At 44.6% G+C, this 18,495-nt stretch overlaps 1 long non-coding RNA gene across 1 annotated transcript in view; it reads left to right on the top strand.

The window, feature by feature from the left end:
- LOC104142433 (uncharacterized) overlaps window positions 1-18,495 on the top strand; it is a 66,648-nt gene that overhangs the window by 25,853 nt on the left and 22,300 nt on the right. Inside the window, exons 8-9 of the long non-coding RNA XR_693710.2 lie at window positions 2,587-2,813; window positions 3,461-18,428. This is a non-coding gene — a long non-coding RNA (uncharacterized lncRNA). The remainder of the gene's footprint in view (window positions 1-2,586; window positions 2,814-3,460; window positions 18,429-18,495) is intronic.

Here is an 18,495-nt window from a genome sequence, read left to right as displayed (position 1 = left end):
TGATTTGTTTCAAAAGCCCTCTGTGACAGACAAGTAGTGGAAAGTCTGGAGGGCAAGAGACAGCACTGCTTTCCTTGCTATTAATAGTTGTTAGTGGATTTGGTACACGATATACTTGGGACTTAAAAGCCTGTAACAATTAGGTTTTCATGTCTGAATGCTGAACTCCTCCTAAGAGTGCTTTCTGGCACCTGCCTCTATTAGAAGCTTAATGTCTTCAAAGGCTGAATATGTCAGACGAGAGAATAGCTACATGGGTCTGACTAGAAATAACGTGAAAAACTTAGCAAAGGGAAATATAATTCTTATTGGGGAGAACTATTAAGTAGTGTTGCAGAGGAAGTGGTTGAAACCCGTCTCTTGTGTCACTGCAGACTGAGCTGAGCAAAGCTCTGAGGCAGGAAACAGTCATGGACTGCTCACAGATGACCTTCATGATTACCGTGTCGAATTCCAGTGGCTGGGATCTTCCTTTTCAGTGGGAGACTGGGCAGAAACCCCTGCAGCTGACCAGCCCCATAAATCCCCACCTTTTCACTGGCCTGAGCAAGATTCTCAAGCAGGAACTTTCTTCAGTGTTTGTATAGAGCTTAAATTTATCACTATTTGACTCTTTTGGACCCATCAGCAGTAATTTCTGCTGCCTCTGCCTCAGTTCAGCCCACTCTCAAGCCAGAAGGCTTAGGGTCAATCGTTAACCTCTTCCAGCCCTGACTCCTGCAGAAGGCTGCGAGGCATGGACTTCTTTGTGTACTAAATTCCATGTCTCTTGAGGGAAATGCACTGCCCAGACCGACCATGCCCACATCTTTTCCACCCCCAGTTATCCCACAACTTTGTTCCCACGTTGTAGCTGTGAAGAGGAAACAGTGAGCTAAACCAAAGACATTGGACTTAGTCACTTTGGCCACCAACCTCCTCCTTTCAGACTTCTGTGGAGAGCTGCATTTTTCTGTAAGTCTCAGCTCTTTAGTTCTAGCCTGGCAGAGAAGCACACAGGCTTTGTGACCTGTCTTTTGGGCCGGCATGTTCTTTTTTTTTTTTTTTTTTTTTCTGTGGATCTGAGATTGCTTCTAAAATCAATGCAAACAATGACCCAGACCAATTTTTTTTTTTTCCTTAGGGTTTGTCTGTACAGGGACGTTGACCTGTATAATTATACCCTTATGTTATACCAGTGTTGCCACCCTATATGAGCGTTCTTATTTTGGAATAAGCGTGTCCAAACAAAGCTATACTGGTGTTTTTAGTAGCGTAGTTATGCTAGTAATTTCTGAGTGTAAACAAACCTTTGGACACAAGTGTTATGTTTTAGGGTGAATAAGCATTGTTACAGACAACTCTTATTTTCTGATTGCTAGCAATGCTATGTTGACTTATGCTGTTGCTTATTTTCACAGTCTGATCTTAACTCTTTCGGAGTCATCTTTAACTTGAGAACCTCTTTCCCATCACATCTCAAATGCACACCTTTCTTTTATAGTCTGGATTTGATGACAGTCACAAATGCAGCTTGAAAGCCTAACGGTTCTGAAAAGCAAGTGCAGAATTTCATTACACACAAACCCCTTCAAAAATGGCCTTTACAACTTGTGGTTCTTCTCCCAAGTAGCAGTGCACTTAATAATTTAGGCCAGGCATTACTGTCAATATCTTTTGCAGATGGCAACAGCTTGTTCCGTGTGAGAAGGAAGGGAAATTTCCTAGCAAACCATCCTCATGTACAAGCTTAATTGAGAAACCTTTAGAAGGACTCTGTCATTAATTAGAGTTACAGTTCCCCCAAGGATATTGATGCAGGCTCTGCTTTCAGCGTGTGCAAAACCACAACTCTCAGAAATACCTGTTTGGCAGAGCAAACAAGAGACACAAGGCATCCTGAAATCCTCCACCTGAGGAAAAATCGGTGTTGCTTTCCTTGAAGTGCTTATGAACATCGGCAGCCAGGAAACCTCACAAAAGGAAAGAGCAATGATTTAACAGATCATTATCTGTATTCTGTTATGGACAGAGGGCCCATTTGCCTGGGCACTATATGCATGAAGTAGTACTGGAGGCCCAAGTCAAGGGTATGTCTGCACAGCCACGTTGCCTCGCTGAGGCTTCAGTGATGTGAGACAGTCCCCACTAATGCATCTAAGCAGTTTCAAGAATGGAGCAGCCTCCATCTCTCCAGCGAGGCTGAACTACCATATGACTGTCTGCATCTGACCACGTAGACGTTTCCTGTGATAAGGGACCGGCTGTGCTGACATCTGTATGTTTGTAGAGACTGTGATGATTGCAGCCAGAACAGACAAGCAAAGATCTACAACCTTTTTCTTGAGAGACAAAGGCTTGCATGTTGTCTCACAATTGTCTTATTTCCTATTCATCCCTGAAGGTGAACCCAGAGCCCTAGGTTGGGGCCTGCATGTCCCATCCTGTTGGTTCCCAGACTCATGTCTATGGAACCATATTTTTAGTGAGAGGAGAGGCGGTTCATAGAAAACCTGCAGAGTCAGTTGTTGAGTGCTGCTAAAAATCTTGTGAAACGGGGATCTAAAAAAGGGTTCATGCACCCAAAGTTTATCTGCTTTTTTCCAGCTGCATCCACTGGCCCCTCATTACTTCTCTCCAAAATCTGGCTCCCCAAAGGGCATAGGAAGAGTCAGTATCTCTGAAGGAGATCTACTAAAGCCAACACCAAAGAAAGAGACTTTGAGAGCCAGTAGGATACGCTAAGCAGAATGATTTGAATCTTATGCCACTCCATGGGCTGAGTGGATTGAAGGAGGCTGCTGGGCTTCATACCTCTAAATTACTGCTTGAAGGTAAGTGCTCATGTCATGAACATGTGTTCAAGAGCTGAGCAAGAGGCGTTGCTTTCCAGCAAAGGTCAACAGGAGGAGGGAAGTGACTCCACCTAGAAGTAAGAGAGTGCCTGAACTTTGACCTTTGCATGTAAGGCTCTTCTCTGGGCTGGGAAGAATGGAGCTCACCCTGTTTCTTCTCTCCAAGGGTTGTCCCAACCAGTGGACTAGAATCTGCTTTAGGGAGGAAGGGGGTGTGCAAGCTGTGCTGTTGATCAGTCTTGTTGAGAGTATGTCATTGCATAAACTAATTAATTGCTGAGCCAGAGGAGATGCGATTCTGCAGCCTCATTCAGGTGCTCACATGAGGGCCAGAAGCACAGGTTTTGTTGACTACTTCAGTCACACCCTTACACAGGGCTGAGAGGAGTGGTGGGGCCATTTATACCTGAGCTTACCTGCTCTTCTCGCCACTCAGGAGAGGGGCATGCAATTTCAATGGTAGTTGGAAGGTTGAGAGTGAAAGATGTACTGTACCAAAATGCCTGACTTTCAGTGAATGCACCATTTGATATAAAATCACTGCTGGATAATTTAAGATGTGGCTGAGCTTTTACAGGGAAATCAATATTCCCTGCATCATGTGGTAGAGCTCTTTCCTTTGGCAGATGTCTGGGCAATCTGGAAGTGGAAGCTGAAGTCCTGAGTAAGTCAAAGGATCTCTGGACTCCAGGAGTAGACTGTAGCTGGGCAAGTGAAGACTGAAGCTTTTGGGATCTACGTGTCTAGATGGAGAGCAAGACTAGAACTGGGCACCTTCAGGCCTTCTCTGGGTAAAATTAATAAAACAGGCTAACTTCAGGTCTTTGCATCATGTGAAAAGACTGCATGCGCACATAAACAGGTGAGCCATATCTGCCAGTTTTGTTCCCAGTTTGATTCACTGTTTTAGTATCACACCTATTCAGACCTTTTTTCTTCTCTGATTACTGCTGAAAAAAAGCAGATCTTAGCCCCAGTCCATACTGAGGATCCCAGGGCTTTTGGATCTCGGATTTGGCCCCCTTGTATCTCTGGAAACACAGAGATGGATTCAAAGTGAAAGGCAAGAACAGTTGTAAGGGGAGCTCACCATCTCAGCAATAGAAATTACAATAAACAATAGTTATTTCTTCCCTGTTACAGGTTTTGCAGGATGTCCTAATTACCTTGACATTATTACTACGGAAGCTGTGCTCTGTCCACCCACTAAGTACAGGAAATATGCCCAGTGTGTAATTCTATCCTTCACCTCACATGCCTCCGATAGGATGGAGTCTGAAAGGAAACTGAATAGCCATGGAAAGGTTAACCAGAGACAGAGAGAAATTAACCCTTTCATTTGCATTCACCTCCTATTACTCTTGGAAAGGGGAGTTCGTGGGCAGAACATAGGGTGGTGCCGTATAGTTTGTTTACTTGCAGACTTAGAGGAGTCTTGGAGTATTAAATTAGCTGGTTTCAGGCAGTCATGAGGGGTGCTGTTATGCAGCCTATATCCTTCAGATGTAGTCAGTACAGACGTACAGAAGTAGAATATGGTTTATTTGTTACTGATCATTTATTAACTTGTCACTCAGACTGAAAACAAGCTAGGAACCTCATCATATCAAACTGCAGAAAACTGGGAATAGAGACCTTTCATGTGGCAAACAGTTTGCGATCTAATACGTGACATGTAATACATTAAATAGAAAGAGGTACAGAAAAGGGGGATGTGATATTGCAACTTCAGGTTTGTGCATTATTTCCTAGATATGCCAATTTGCAAGGAGCGTTAGCAGTCAGAACTGCCCCTGGCCTTGCTATTGTCCCCTGATTGTTTCCTCTCTGTGCCCTGTTTGGAAAGAGTGTTCAGCAGAGCAGCAGCTCTGTGGAGCAGGGGTGCTCTGCTGTTGATAGTAAGCGGGGAGGTACAAATAAATTCAGAGTTCAGGGTGTTCTGTGTATAAATGCTCAAAGGTATTTGCACAGTGAAACGGGGATGGAGTCTGGGTAAGTTGTAGAAGACCAGACATAGCAAGAGATGGAAATCCAGAGGGGTACAGTACAAGAACAGATCGGTGGTAAAGGGCCATATAGACATGGATGTGATGCTTTAGTTCTGGAAAGGGAAGCAACGGGAAGATTTTCATAAGACAAGGGAGGCCACAGGCACCTCAAGCAGCAAAGGATCTGGAAGTTAACCACGCAGGTTGAGTAGACCTATGTACATTTCAAACGCTGCTCTAATTTGTTTCTATAGGACAATGAGGATTAAATGGAGATAATCTCTTGACAATGGTTTAATCGGTACAGGTGAGTCATTTAGCATCTGGATTGTAGAAGTGTAGAAATAATTGTTTAAGCAAGCTATAGCAAAGGGATGGGAAGAAGTACTGGAGAGCAGAGCAAAGCATACTCATAGAAATGTTTATTGTAGCCACTGGGTAAAAGATAAAGACTAACTGAGAATAACATCGTACTGTCTTATTTGCCCACCAAGTACAGGTATGCAAGAGACCCCGCATGAGAAGAAAAGGATTCACTGTGTTTATATTTGTAATACAGGGTGAAATACAGCTTTACCTTTCATGGTTCACGCATCCTCTATTACGTCTGTGAATGAAGAGATTGATTTATAGTACATTTAGTATGTTTAACTGTGGAATGTCTTTTAAAAAGTTATTGCAGGACTGTAAATCTTTCCATCTGTAAGGAATCTGTAGGAGCAAGAGCACTTTTTATATTTGGTTCTGAAGGCTGGCACAGGAGAGACCTACTATGCAGGAGGCTTGACTTTTGCTCTCATTTGTTCTGTGTGTTTCCCATTCAGACGTAAAAATCATTTTGCTTGAAATTACCCATCTGGTCTTTGAGACTGAGGACAAAACGACAAAAAATCAGGATGGATTCCCCTCCCCTCCCCACTCAATACCATATATTTGAAAATTATAGTCAGAACTAAAAGCAGATTTTTATTCTCGTTTAAACGCGGCCCTGCAATATTTGCTGTAGTGAGGTGGAGGATGAAGGAGGGGGGAAATGCAAATGCCCAAAAGCAGGATAAATCCTGAGGACTTGAGATTTGAAATGTTATAATTGAGTTATTTGTGAGTTAGAGACTTCTTTCAGGAGGAATTTCACAAAACTAGAAATTAAATGTATATTAAATGCTTACTTTGCAACCATGGCTTTTTAGTTTTTACGTGTTTCATAAATTTCTCTTCATCCCACTTTGAAAAGATTCGTGATGGAAAATTCAGATCTCAGTAGAAAAAAAATGCAATATTTCTGAGCTTCTTAAATTCCCTCAGTTGTGCTTTCTATATCTCTGCTGATAGTGCAGGTAAGGACACTTAGAGAAAGGGAGGAAGAAGGGGCCTGTAGGTATTGTTTCCTGTTGTATCCCTGTTGTTTAACTTTTAAAAATCCCAGCCCTCAATATTGTGTTTTGAGAAACTTGCAAACTAAGCACCTCAGGATGATTCAGCTGACGAATTTATTTCTGTTTCAGAACTTATTACTAAGAAAAGAAAAAATGCAGTTCCCTGGCTGGAAACTTTTTTCAAGGACAAGTGACTCTCACTCACTCGTTTGGTAACATTTTTGTTTGCATTTGAGATCAATTGTTTCTGTCATCAGATGACTGGCAGAACTGGAATAACAGGCTCCTTTCTGCCGATTTCTTTTTCTAATTTGACAGAGCTGCTTCAAGTGTGTCCTGGAGAAGCACAGGTCACATTTCTTTTCCTACTCCTCCCTTCCAGCAGAATGGGAAGCGTAGGAACAAGCGCCAAGAAAGTTATGTGAGGAAGTGAGCTAGATGTTACACGGTGACTTCTCGGTGGATTCATATAAATAGTCTGGGATGATTCTCTAACTGACACCTCTGGGCTGTTGGGGGATGACCTGTGATGCAGGAACCTAAACAGAGAAGAGGAACGTGGAAGGGTTTGAAGGCTGATAGCGCTTTCATGAAGCTGGAGAGCAGGTGTAGTAGATTTCAACCAGAGAAGTAACAATTTGAAGCCAAACCAGCAAACAGTCCAGGACGGATAACTAGCAAAGCTGAACAAGAGCAAGGTGCGCTGAGTCCCAGTTTGTATGATGTTTTGATAGAGACCAACTTAAATTTCTCCTCTTCAAACTGTGTTTTGTTTTTCTGCTCTTGGGCCTCGCTATTCTGCATTGTACCTAGCTCAAACGCACCTAGTTAGTACATTTGAACTCCCCATCAAATGAAATGAACTAGTTAGGATGTTTTAGCACAGGTCAAATAAAGTTCCCTCCTTCCCTCCCATGAGCATTGCTGTGACATTTTCTTTCTTTTTGGAAGAAATTGTTATTTTGTTTGAGCTTTCTCATTATTTCCGTGGAACCCAGCAAGGGGAGGGGATCTCTATGCTGGGAAAGAAGAGAAAAAAAAGTTAACTTTCCAGTAAAGCCACAGAGTGTCAAGTCACTCCAGATTGTTATTAGTCACCTCAAGATACAGGATCAGCTGGTGGCCGTTTTGGGAGTTAGCATGGGATTTTTTCCAGCTCTCTCCCGCCCGCCTGCAGTGGTTAAGTGGGCGGCTTGCTTGCTGCCTGCCTTTGGCCCTGGGCAGCCAGCCTCAGCCCTGACTCCTTAAAATCCAACAAATAAACAAAGGTGGTGAGATTTCACTAATTCCAAACCAAAACTAGACCCTTCCTTCCCTCTTCATAGCTGCCAAATACTTGAAAAGATTGGAGGGGGGGAGAAAAAAAGCCTTGGCATACGTGTTGGTTATTTACTAGCAATTTGCTTCCCGGGCAGTAGCCCTCCCATGCATGCAGCGGTGCAGAGAGGCCCTGGCATTTCCACTTGTGGTAGAGAATTCCCCCCAGCAGGATTTGCCCTTGCTCAATGCAAAGTGCTCCCTGGCGTAGTGGTTCTTTGTTGCTGTGTGGACCTCCAAAAGGCTCGATTCTGCCGGTGGCTGTCAGGATCTCCAAGGGGAATCCTCTGAAGTTGGCACTTGCGTAGAGCCTTGGCCCAGGCCATGCCTTAGGGTGGCAGCCAAAGGGAGATGCGTAGCAGCGGCAAAGCCATTTTCTCGCTCGCTCCTGGGGGCTAAACTGCAGAACGTCACTTAACTCTGCATCAGCCGCCCAACGGCGGCTGATCTGCTTCGGGGTGGTTTGGCACACTAGAAATCTGCTGGATCCCATCCCCTACCTCCCGCAGCCACGATGATGCCTTGTCCAGGCTATCAGTTTATATCAGTCACCTGCATGCAGACACCTGATAATGGAGCTAACTGTACATGCTCCTAATTTTCTCACATTAATTAATTCCTGCCTCCTGCTCCAGCATCAACTTTTCCTTTGTCAGCATCAACTTTCCCCACTCTGTGCATCCTTTTCCCAGCCCTCCATGGATCAATATTGTGCTGGTACTGGGTGGCCCAGAGATGCACGCATGCTCTAGGGGCGGTACCGCTAGAGCTGCAGGATGTATTCTTCTGTGGCGTTGACCTCCTTTCCATTTATGCTGTGAAAATGTACTGAAGCATCACCCTCATATTCTCTGGAGCTTTCCATCTGTAATGCTGCCAGGGCAGGAAGATCATCTTTCACCCTGCTTTTGGCTGGTTCCTTTTGTCTGCCTTTAGGAAGGATTGCTTTGGCTTAGCAATGAGGGCAGGAAAAGCCGAAGTGGATTCTTATGCCTAGTTTATAGTGTCTGAAGCAAATCAGGGTTTTCAGAGCAGGCTTAGCTGAGCAGCCTGGCTTCTAAGTAAACTGGTCTTGAAGCCGGAAGCTAGAAGTAATTGTGTTTGTGCTAACATGTCATGTTACGTTGGCTGCCTTAAGGGTGGGCTAATCCCGTGTGGCTCAGGGGATTATACTGTGAGAGTGGAGGACGGATGTGCAGCCTTGATTAAACTGTCACTGAGGCAGAGGTATTTTCAGTCCTTTTTTATAAAAGGATACACAGAGTATTTGGTTTCTTTACCTGTGCTCTTAAGGACAGCTGAGATCAGAGCAATTATTTTTAAGCTGACCGTATGGTCACTTTTATATCTGACTGTAGTTCTGTCACCTTCTCTGTTTTGCTCAGTCTAGTGAATTTTGCTCTCAAATTCTCACACAGTCAGGGTTAGCAGTGCTGTGCCGGTTGTTTAGATAGGTTAGTTGTTAAAAGCTCCCCTTACAGCCTTCTCTGTTTGGAAGAGTTACTTTCACACAGGAGATTGGCCACTGGAAGCAGGGGTGGAGGCGAAGTATTTGCTGCCTGGCCTGGCAGGCTAAACGCCAGGCATCGCCAACGCTGTTGTTTGGAACTTTTCTCTCATCGTGTTTTTGTGATCCTGTTCTGTTTCAAAATGCGTCTGTAAAGAATTATTTGTGTTTGGGGCTTTCCTAAACTAGGGATGTTTCACAGACCTAATCATATCTCTTCTGTCAGCTGTTTTCGGACAGAAAATTGCTTTTCAATTTTACCGAGAAGTCCACGGACATAACTGGCATTCAGTAAAGTTCTTTACAAACCTGCAAGTGAACAAAGGAGGAAAAAAAAAAAAAAACTTGAAAACCTATGGTGTCCCCAGAGGGAAGTTTGACGAAACTTCAAGCACTTCTAAAAAGTGTTTCTCAGCAAGGGGTGAATCTCTCTTCCTTGCTGGTGTTAGACTCCTGCCGTAACGTAACCACACGGACCTGGCGGCCCTTTGATCTGGTATAAATCTAGCCGCCTCTCAAGAGGAGGGAGCCCTGCCCGGTGGCTTGCTCGGGGTCCTGCGCCGTGCCAGCGCTAGTCCTGGTGCAGCGGGGGGCGAACGGACTGCGGCCCGGCTGGCTGGAGGGCAGGCGCGCGCCGCCGGGTTCGCTCCCTGGGGCCGGGAGGGCTGGAGCCAAGGAGCAAGGGAGGGGGGCAGGCACTGCCTTTCTTCAGCTCAAATATCTGCCGGTTTAAAGGGACTCTTCCCCCAATATAGCCCAACGGTGTTGTTCTTGTGATGGTGTAAGGCATTTTAGCAGCTGCCCATCGCCAGAAGGGAAATGTTGCTTTCTTCCACAACCCTGGTCCTTGTAACCTGCTCCCACTATTTGCAACAGCTCTGGTGCTCCTTGAACCCTTTGGATGAGCTGATTTAATTTGCTAAGCTAGAAAACATTCATCCCTTCTGTATTTGTCTTTTGCAGGGCTCGCAAGCTGGTTTGGCTGCAGCACGTGGCTGAGAGCAGTGGCTGCAGGAGGTGGCAGAGGGGAGCGGGGCCCTTTCTGTTGGGGCTCACCCCATGCTGTGGGGCCCCGCTCCTCGGCTTCTCCTCCCGAATCCATCTGGCTGGGTGAGCGGCAAGCTCCGCGCTGCTGTGGCTGCCACGGTGGCTCCTGGGTCGCTGCAGGAGCAAAGCGGAGGCTGGCTTGGGTAGATACCTCAGCAGGGTTTAGCTATGCTTCACAGTTCCTCTCTCTGTCAGTGTGAGTCAGTCTCTAGTGTGTTTGTGCCTGCCCCTCCGAGTCCGGGTCCGGGGGAGGGCTGTGGCCCCAGGAGAGCTCACAGCTGGGAGGTTTCCCAGCACTCTGGTCCCCATAAGCCTGTTGACACTGCCTTTGATCACGATGAATAATCACTCTCCCTGTGTGATACTAGCACCCTTCCTGTAAACCTGTAAGACTCCCTAATGACCCAAATTAACGTCACTTTTCTCAGATGCGTGCTTTGCGCTCTTCTCATCTTTCCTCTGCAGTCCCTCACGTCAGCCCTCTGGGCACGTGTCACTCTTCTGCATTCCTCTGGCCTCTTTCTCTCCTGCCTTGGCTCGGCGTGGGTTCACCGCGCGCTCGGCGGCACCCGACTCCTCTGTGCGCGAGCCTCCAAAGCACGCCCGACAGGAATGAAAAGCTGTCACTTGGTCACTGGCTCGGAGTGACATGCCTTACGAGCCAGCCGACTGTGCAGCTGAAGGAGGTTAAAAATTAGCCCTGTGATAACGCACGTGGTTAATTGGCTTTCTGCTGTTTTTGCAAGTGGTGCTGCTGTCATTCAAAGTGACCTGAAGCGGGGTGGGAGACACAGACAGGAGCTGGAAATATTTGTGCTTTATGATATAAAACAAAGCAAAAAAGCCTTTGAACGCTAATTTTGATAAAGGGGAAAGGAGAGTTTGGCGTATGTTCCTCTGTATAGCCCCATCGAGAGGGATGTGCGTATGTTTTCATCCATTACACTGAAGTTATATTTACCTGCTTCTTTCTGAGTGCCGAGAACATCAAGCCTTTTCTTCACTGTTTACCCACCGAACTTCCTCCGAGAACACAGACATGCAAAGAGGGCATCTCTGCCATTTAGGGAAGAAGATCCCTTTTCCTTATTTCCAGGGTGCTTAACAGGCACTAGCAAAACCATCAGAGGCTGAATGCAAAAATCAGTTCTCCCACCAAGCTTTGTGTTCACTGCCCAGTAACCTGGCTCAATCTCAAGCACCGGCCTGCCTGTGTTTCTGTGACCTTGCTGAATCTATGCTTATCCACGCGTGTCTGGTCACATAGCCCTATTTTTCTTGTGCTCGGAGGCTGTGGGATTCTTTCCCCACCACTTGGGGAGTGGGAATTATGGGAGGTGTGTTGGAGAACCACCAGAACTGAAGTGATTTTTATTTTATTTAGTCTTTGCATCTGCAAGCACGTTGCAGAATAGGTAGGTTCCAGTTCTAGGCTCTGCCTTGTACAGCCAACCAGGTAAACTGGCCTGGACTTTGAGCCAGGCCCAGGCCAGGTCAGAGATTTCTCCTGTTTATATGACAAGAGACGCTGATTTTTAATTTGAGTCAGAACATGAGTTAACTATGCAGTGGGGAAGTATCCCCTGAGTGGTTTCTGTAATCTGTGGTGTCATCATAAGTCTTCAGTTGTGGAAAAACACACAGACAGATGAGACCTGAATTTCTAGTGTTAAAGTAGGAGAGGAAAACTATTGCAGTATTTCTTTTAATTTGTCAAAAAATGTAAAGAAATACTCGCCTCCTCTCGCAAAAGACGAATACTTTGAAGGTAACCTTTTAAGAATTCCTTGTTTTTTTCCTGACCAGTAGGTATATGAGGAAAAAAAAAAAGTTTACAGAGCTCTGAAAACAGCTCTGTAGGAAGAGAGCACTTTGTTTTCACAGCAAAAAAAAGAAACACAAGTCCTTGCCCTGAAAGGTCTGATTATGCTGGACCAAGCACAAAAGACATTACAGAGGTATTTCTTGCCTGCGTGTTTATGTAGTCACAGGTTACACTTGCTGTTTCCTTTGGGAGTCTAAAACCAGTGATGTTTTCCACCCCAAACTGGATATGATGCTGAAATGCCACAGAGAAGAGGAATTTACGAGGAACAGCCACGAGTTGTGTTAAACCCATGATTTAACGACTTAAAAAAAACACCGAGGAAAACCAGATGATGAAATTTACCACCGTTCAATTTAAAAGTCATCCTTTTCTGTCATTCAGTGAGTGCCGGGCTTTCCAAGTTCACTAGTCTTTGCTGGGGTGAGCGACTCAGGAATCTGATAGGGAAATGCACCTGTTTTAAGCCAGAGGTTAAAGCAGCTCTCCTGTTACCTGAGTAAACAAAGGTTTTTTTCTGTGCTTAACAGTTACCTGCAAAGTCGAGGAGCACAGAAAGGTTCGTAGGAGTGCTTAGGTTTGAGCCAAGTCTGCTGAACTCAACAGAAGGTCTGTGAAGTCCATGTGAAGATGTCCACTCAGAAGTGTTAGTGGGATTTGGCTGAAGTCTTTTGCTAGAGGGAAAATGGAACAGAAAAGTTGGTGTGGTGATTGGGCTGGTTGCCTAGAGCTCCAGAGACCAAGAACCGATGCTGTTCTCCAACACGATTTGTCCGAGGTGTTGGGCAAGTGGTCTGGTCTCTGGCCCTGAGTTCTCTATCTATAGATTTGGAATAAGAGCAGTTGTCGATCACAGAGAGATGTGATGAGTGTGTATGCATATATATATTAGATTGTGAGACTGGTCAGAGAGTGTAGTAATGGCAACCATGAAAGTGGCTAAAATATTTGGAAATCAGAGTGTTGGATGTATTGGAATCCCGGAAGCGGAGAGGTTCATTCACTTCTTTATTAATCCTAAAAAGAGAAATGGGATGTGTGTGATCTTTACTGTGTAATGCTGAAAAGTGCAAAAGCAGCCTCAGCTTGTTTCAGGCCGGTACTCCAGACAGCGTAGGGGCAAGACGGATTTTAGCTTTTATACGACTGCACTTAATTACATGCCTGAGCTTCAAAGTGCCTAAAGCCTAATGGATGGCGACTTAAGGTCTAATTTAAAAAATGACAACAACCTAAACCTTAAACTTATTTGTTAGAGCATATGGCATGACTAGACCAGATGATACTTCAGGTAGAGCTGTAAGGAATAAAGCACCTAGTGCGTCCAAAGTATTTGCCAAGAATTTCAGCTTCACTCCAGAATCTTAATATCAGCCTTGCTTGCCCTCCATGCCATGAACTCAGGAGTTTGGCTGGGACAGATGGGAGAAAGGATTTCCTACCACATCTCTGTGATAACTCTCTACTGCCAACCCCTCAGGTAGACCATGCTGAGACTTGCAGAAGAAGAACGCTTGTATTTTCAGTTTGGAGAATCCATGTGGCCAGGAAACTCCAATTAATCAATTTTATGGAAAAGAAGCAATATTTAAAGGCTCGCTACGCTTCATTTAATTTTGTTTTAATTGGTGTGAGCATGTCAAATATTGGGAAAGCCATCTATTTGTACTTCTGGCTGCGCTTGGCTTTGGAGAATCCTGTTCTTCGTTCTGGATAAAGTATGAAGTCTCTCCTTCTGCTTTGTACAGCACAACATGTTCCAAATAAAGTCTTGGAGAGCTACTATTAAAAAAGTAGAAATGATCATAAAAAAACTGCTCTTGGAACTGAGACCTGCTGAGGCATGGCTAAACGTTATTGCTTGTGGCAGATGTTTATGGAAAAACTGAAAGCTTTAAAATTGCTTAATTTGTGAATAAGCAGAAGTGTTCAGAAAGGGAAATAATCCAATTTTAGTATGCCACTATTTTAAATTATTGCAACATGGTTCTGTCCATCACAGGAAGTCTGTGCCATATTGATTCATAGCCTCAACTAGCTTAAACGAAAAAGGTCGATGCAACAAATCACCAGTTGGAATGTTTTGAATTTCCAATGCCTGTACGATATTTGGCATCCACCCAGAACAGCCACCCCAGGTGCTCCGACTTTGAAGATGATCAGATCCAGACCCTTGCTTTCATCTCGGTCATACATCCAATTGAAAGGACCTTGACGTAACTATGTCTGTTTCACGTTTAAAAGAGAACTGCCTAAAAGCTGCTTAAATAATTTGTGTGTGCGTCTATGAATCTCAAAGCTTTGGCCGTTTCAATTAATTCTTGAAGTAACTGCATGAGGGAGGTATTATCTTAATTTATATACGAGTTCAATGAGGCACAGAGAGTGAATGTTTTGCTTTCTGTCAGTTCTGTGTCAGGTAAAGCATACCAGTCCTTAACCAACCTCTGTGAATCATCTTAGTGGGCTGAGTAACATCCAGCTGATTTGTCTCTGAGCCGTGCAGCTCGGAAACTGTAATATTCTCATCTTCCACATGCTGCTTTTCCTTGCCCACAGAGTGCTACGCAGACACAAAGAGGTAAGGAAATCTGATGGGCCTCGCTATTCTGTGGTCCACTGGGATGAGAATTGTTGGCTCCTGTATGGAGCAGCAGAACCAGACAGGTTTATGGCATAGTCGTAGGGTTCCTCCAACATAGGCCCATTTTCTGGCAAGGAGGAGACCCGTCGTTTACATTAATGTACAAGGTTTCAGCCCCTCTCTTCAGTTCCTTCAGCATCTCTTTTTGTTGTTGCTCGTTAGGCTGAGGTTCTAGGTGATTGCTTTTCCCTCCACATCCCCAAGTCATGGAAGTCCTTCATCAGGTTTCTCCCTGGAGGTAGTTCGCAACACTAACACTCTGGAACCTGTCTCTAGTTCCTTCTATCCCACATTGTGTACAGCATCGCCTATCGTCTTGGTGACTAGCTTGGGTCTATCTGAGCTGAACTGCCTCAGCATAGGATCAGACAAAGACCAGTACAAGGAAGGGAAGGGGGAAGGAGACCCTGACCAAGGAGAAGGGAGAAATCACAGCAGCTTCAACCTGGGCTGGTTTAAGGTGTCATGAAACTGCCCCCCTAAGACTGATCTTCTTTAAACTGTTATTCCAGCATGTGAAATCTACATGGAGCACTAATGCCAAGAGTTCATTTCAGCTTTTTTACTATGGCCTTATCTTTCTTAAGTGCTCCTTTTACTTACGGATCATCGCCCCACCAACTCTCTGGCAGGCTTACTGATTTTGTTGTGCTTGAAAAATTCTTATTAAGTTTTATGTCTTTAGCACCTTGCTTTTCATTTTCTTGTACTTTATTGTAGTTCTATACCCGCTTTGCCAGGCTAGCTTCTTTTCCATCTTCCTTTACTCCCCATTTTTTGAAGAATTTCCTTTTACAGCTCAGAAGTGTTACATTGTTTAATCACATTTGCTTACTTTTTCTTTTCCTTTAGAAGTTTTTTATTTGATGCTAAGCCTGCTATACAGTGTCTTTAAACAGTATGTAAGAGTATATCATCTGCAAGTGTTTTATCCCTTTTTAGCTGTTCATTTCAAGAAATTTTCTCACTTTTATGTGATTTCCCCTTTTTAAAACTCAATGATGAATTTGATAAATTCTTATGACAAGTAGAGTGATTCTTCCTCAGTTGCAGCTTAAACCGGATCTTGCGTGCCAGTCAGGACAAAATCAAGTGTCATTGATCCTCTTCCTGTAGGTTCTCCCAGTTTCACAAAAAACAGGCATTTAAGTTGTCTAAAAACTGAGTTGATATGTCATATCCGGATGAAACATCTAGAGGTACAGCTATATATAGGTAAACAGAGTCACCTGTGGCAATTCTATTCCTATTTCATTCTCTAATATTTTTGTATGTTACTTTCACCGCTCCAGTTTGGCAGTCGGTAGTATATCCCGAATACACTATTCTTTCTCTTTCTCCATGGAATTTCAATCCATGTAGAACTTTTTTGAGAGAAACTGAGTCACTTATTTGCTTTATTTGACTTAATGCTTTTTTTAATATGTATCGAGTGCTTTCCTTCCCCCACTGGCTTGAACTATTCTGTTATTTGTGTTGTTTAAGTGCATTTTATTCATTACTTTCTTTGTAGCAAGTTTCCAAGATGCATGTGTTGTCAATATCCTTATTTAAAGCCAGGCATTCTAGTTCGTCTCTCTTCAGAACACTGCCATTTGCACAGAAATGGCTGTGAATGTGATCTTGGTCTAGCTACCTATCTTTTTGTGGGGTGTGTGTGTGTGTGCGTGCACGCACACTTTACTTAGCTGGGACTTCACTTATTAAGACTGATCTTCTCTGTTTGCCACCTTACTTCCGTTGCCTTGTGTCCTATCCTTTTTCTTAATAAAGAGGTTTTAGGATCTCACTCAGCCTGAGTTTACTTCCATACCTCTTAGCTTCTCCACAGTCTTTAATTTAAAAACTCTGCTGTAACTCTTTATAACTTCATAACTCCCACCTCCTTTCTGTCTTGTTTACAGAATGGTTGAGGTTGGAAGGGACCTCTGGAGATCATCTAGTCCAACCTCCCTGCTCAAGCAGGGTCACCTAGAGCACATTGCCCAGGATCACATCCAGACGGCTTTTGAATATCTCCAGCGAAGGAGACTCCACCACCTCTCTGGGCAACCTGTTCCAATGCTCTGTCACCCTCACAGTGAAGAAGTTTTTTCTCAGGTTCAGGTGGAACTTCCTGTGGTTCAGTTTCTGCCCATTGCCTCTTGTCCTGTTGCTGGGCACCACGGAGAAGAGGCTGGCCTCATCCTCTTGACACTCCCCCTTCAGATCCCCTTTACGTAGATCTTATTATTCCTGCGTAGGCTCCACTATTCTAAATACTTTCCCCTTTTGTAATAAACCCAGCAATATCTGTAACAGCATTCTTGCAAGTTTCAAACATGTATTATGCATACATAGAAGTATTTAATATCACTTATCATTCATCTCCAGGATTTGAAACGTTCTCCCTTGCCTGTCCACTTGTGCTCTTCCCTTTGCCACAGTTAATAGCACAATCAGTCATGCTGGAGAGTTACACCCAGGCAATATTAGGAAGTGTTCCCTGCTGTCTTGTAAATCTCTGATGCCACCAATAATAGCTGAGGGGAGAAATTCCAGGCCAATGTATTCTCAGGCAAGCAAAATGAAAAGGGGTAGGTCACACATACCATGTCATGGTCACATTTGCTAGTGATGAAATCTTGCCCCCTCAAAGTCAGTTGGGAATGTTGCCATTTGCTATTCTAGTGGGAATTTTGACTACTCTAGAGATTTCAGCTGCACGATGCAGTTTGACAGTACATCAGAGGCAGTTGACCAGCCAGCTCCCCCCCACCACCCCAGCTGCTCTTTTCTTCCATTCCCTCCTTTGTGTGGGCACAGATGCTCATCCAACTCATGAACAGCAAAAAGCAAGGTACCACGTCAGCCTGGCTGTACTGTCATCCACACCTCTTCACTTGCACTCTGAGTGTGAGATGGGGTCTTCAATATACAAAGGCTTTGTATTAACAGTATTCTCCTGTCGTCTAGATGTGTTTGCTACAGCAATGCACAGGAACCCGCCAAAGCTGGAGTGCAAGAGCCTCCTATCTCAGTAAACAAGAAGGGCATAGGCTCAGGGAAAGGGATGTGATATATGAACAAAGGGAACAAGCATGATGTTAGTCATATTTCTGTCTTTAGGTACTCCTCAGAAGCTCTGCACTGCAGCGTGTGTGCTTGTGGGGACGCAGGGACTGCCTCTGATCCACTACCACAACTCTGCGCTTCAGGAAGTCACTGGAGAGCAGCACAGCTCTTTCCCAGGAGATAAGTGAGGGGTTTTTGCCTACACAACAGCCTGCCTGAGCTTTCCCATGCTGGGAGGGAGGGAGGAACCCGATCTGGCTTCCACCCTGTTGGAGCGGCAGCCACGTGGGCCTGCCATGGCACTGCTGGCAACATCCAGGGGGTATTATGTAATTTGCAGAGGCGGTTTCTCATGCAGCGTGGCAAGGCAGCATTTGATACTGGCTCTCCCTTTGTACCGCACAATCGAGCTCGTGATCTTCTCTCCAGTACAGGCAGCCCACGGTGTTATGTCCTCTGCTGCTGTGTTACGAGAACAGAGCTGTGCATAAGACAGGGAGCCATGCAGTGCTTTAATCAATGAATCACCTACTTCGGGTGTTAGGCACAAATCATTAATGGTCTAAAAGGGCTGGAATAAGTAAGCTCAGCTCCATTTTCATGGAAGTACAGATCGTGTCTTTTTCAGGAGGCATGGGAAACCCTTCTTAAGTTTAAAAACAAACTTCTCAACTTTGACTTCTGAGTAATGTCACTGATTTCATTTTCCAAAGGTCACAGGGGAATTCTCTTCTGCCATCTCTAAAGAGCATGACAAATGTTACTCTAGCAAAGAAACGAATTGTTCAGTGCAAATCTACTTGGCAATTGCCTTGCCATAAAGGTATTTACAGCAGGTACAGTAAGATAAGCCAGTTTGTTTCCTATTGTTTTTCTAAGGGGGGAAAAGAAAGAAAAAAGCTC

The sequence above is a fragment of the Struthio camelus genome, chromosome 7 (genome assembly GCF_040807025.1).
Source record: "Struthio camelus isolate bStrCam1 chromosome 7, bStrCam1.hap1, whole genome shotgun sequence".
Taxonomy (NCBI): Eukaryota; Metazoa; Chordata; class Aves; order Struthioniformes; family Struthionidae; genus Struthio; species Struthio camelus.
This window is presented reverse-complemented; position numbering and strand designations above follow the sequence as displayed.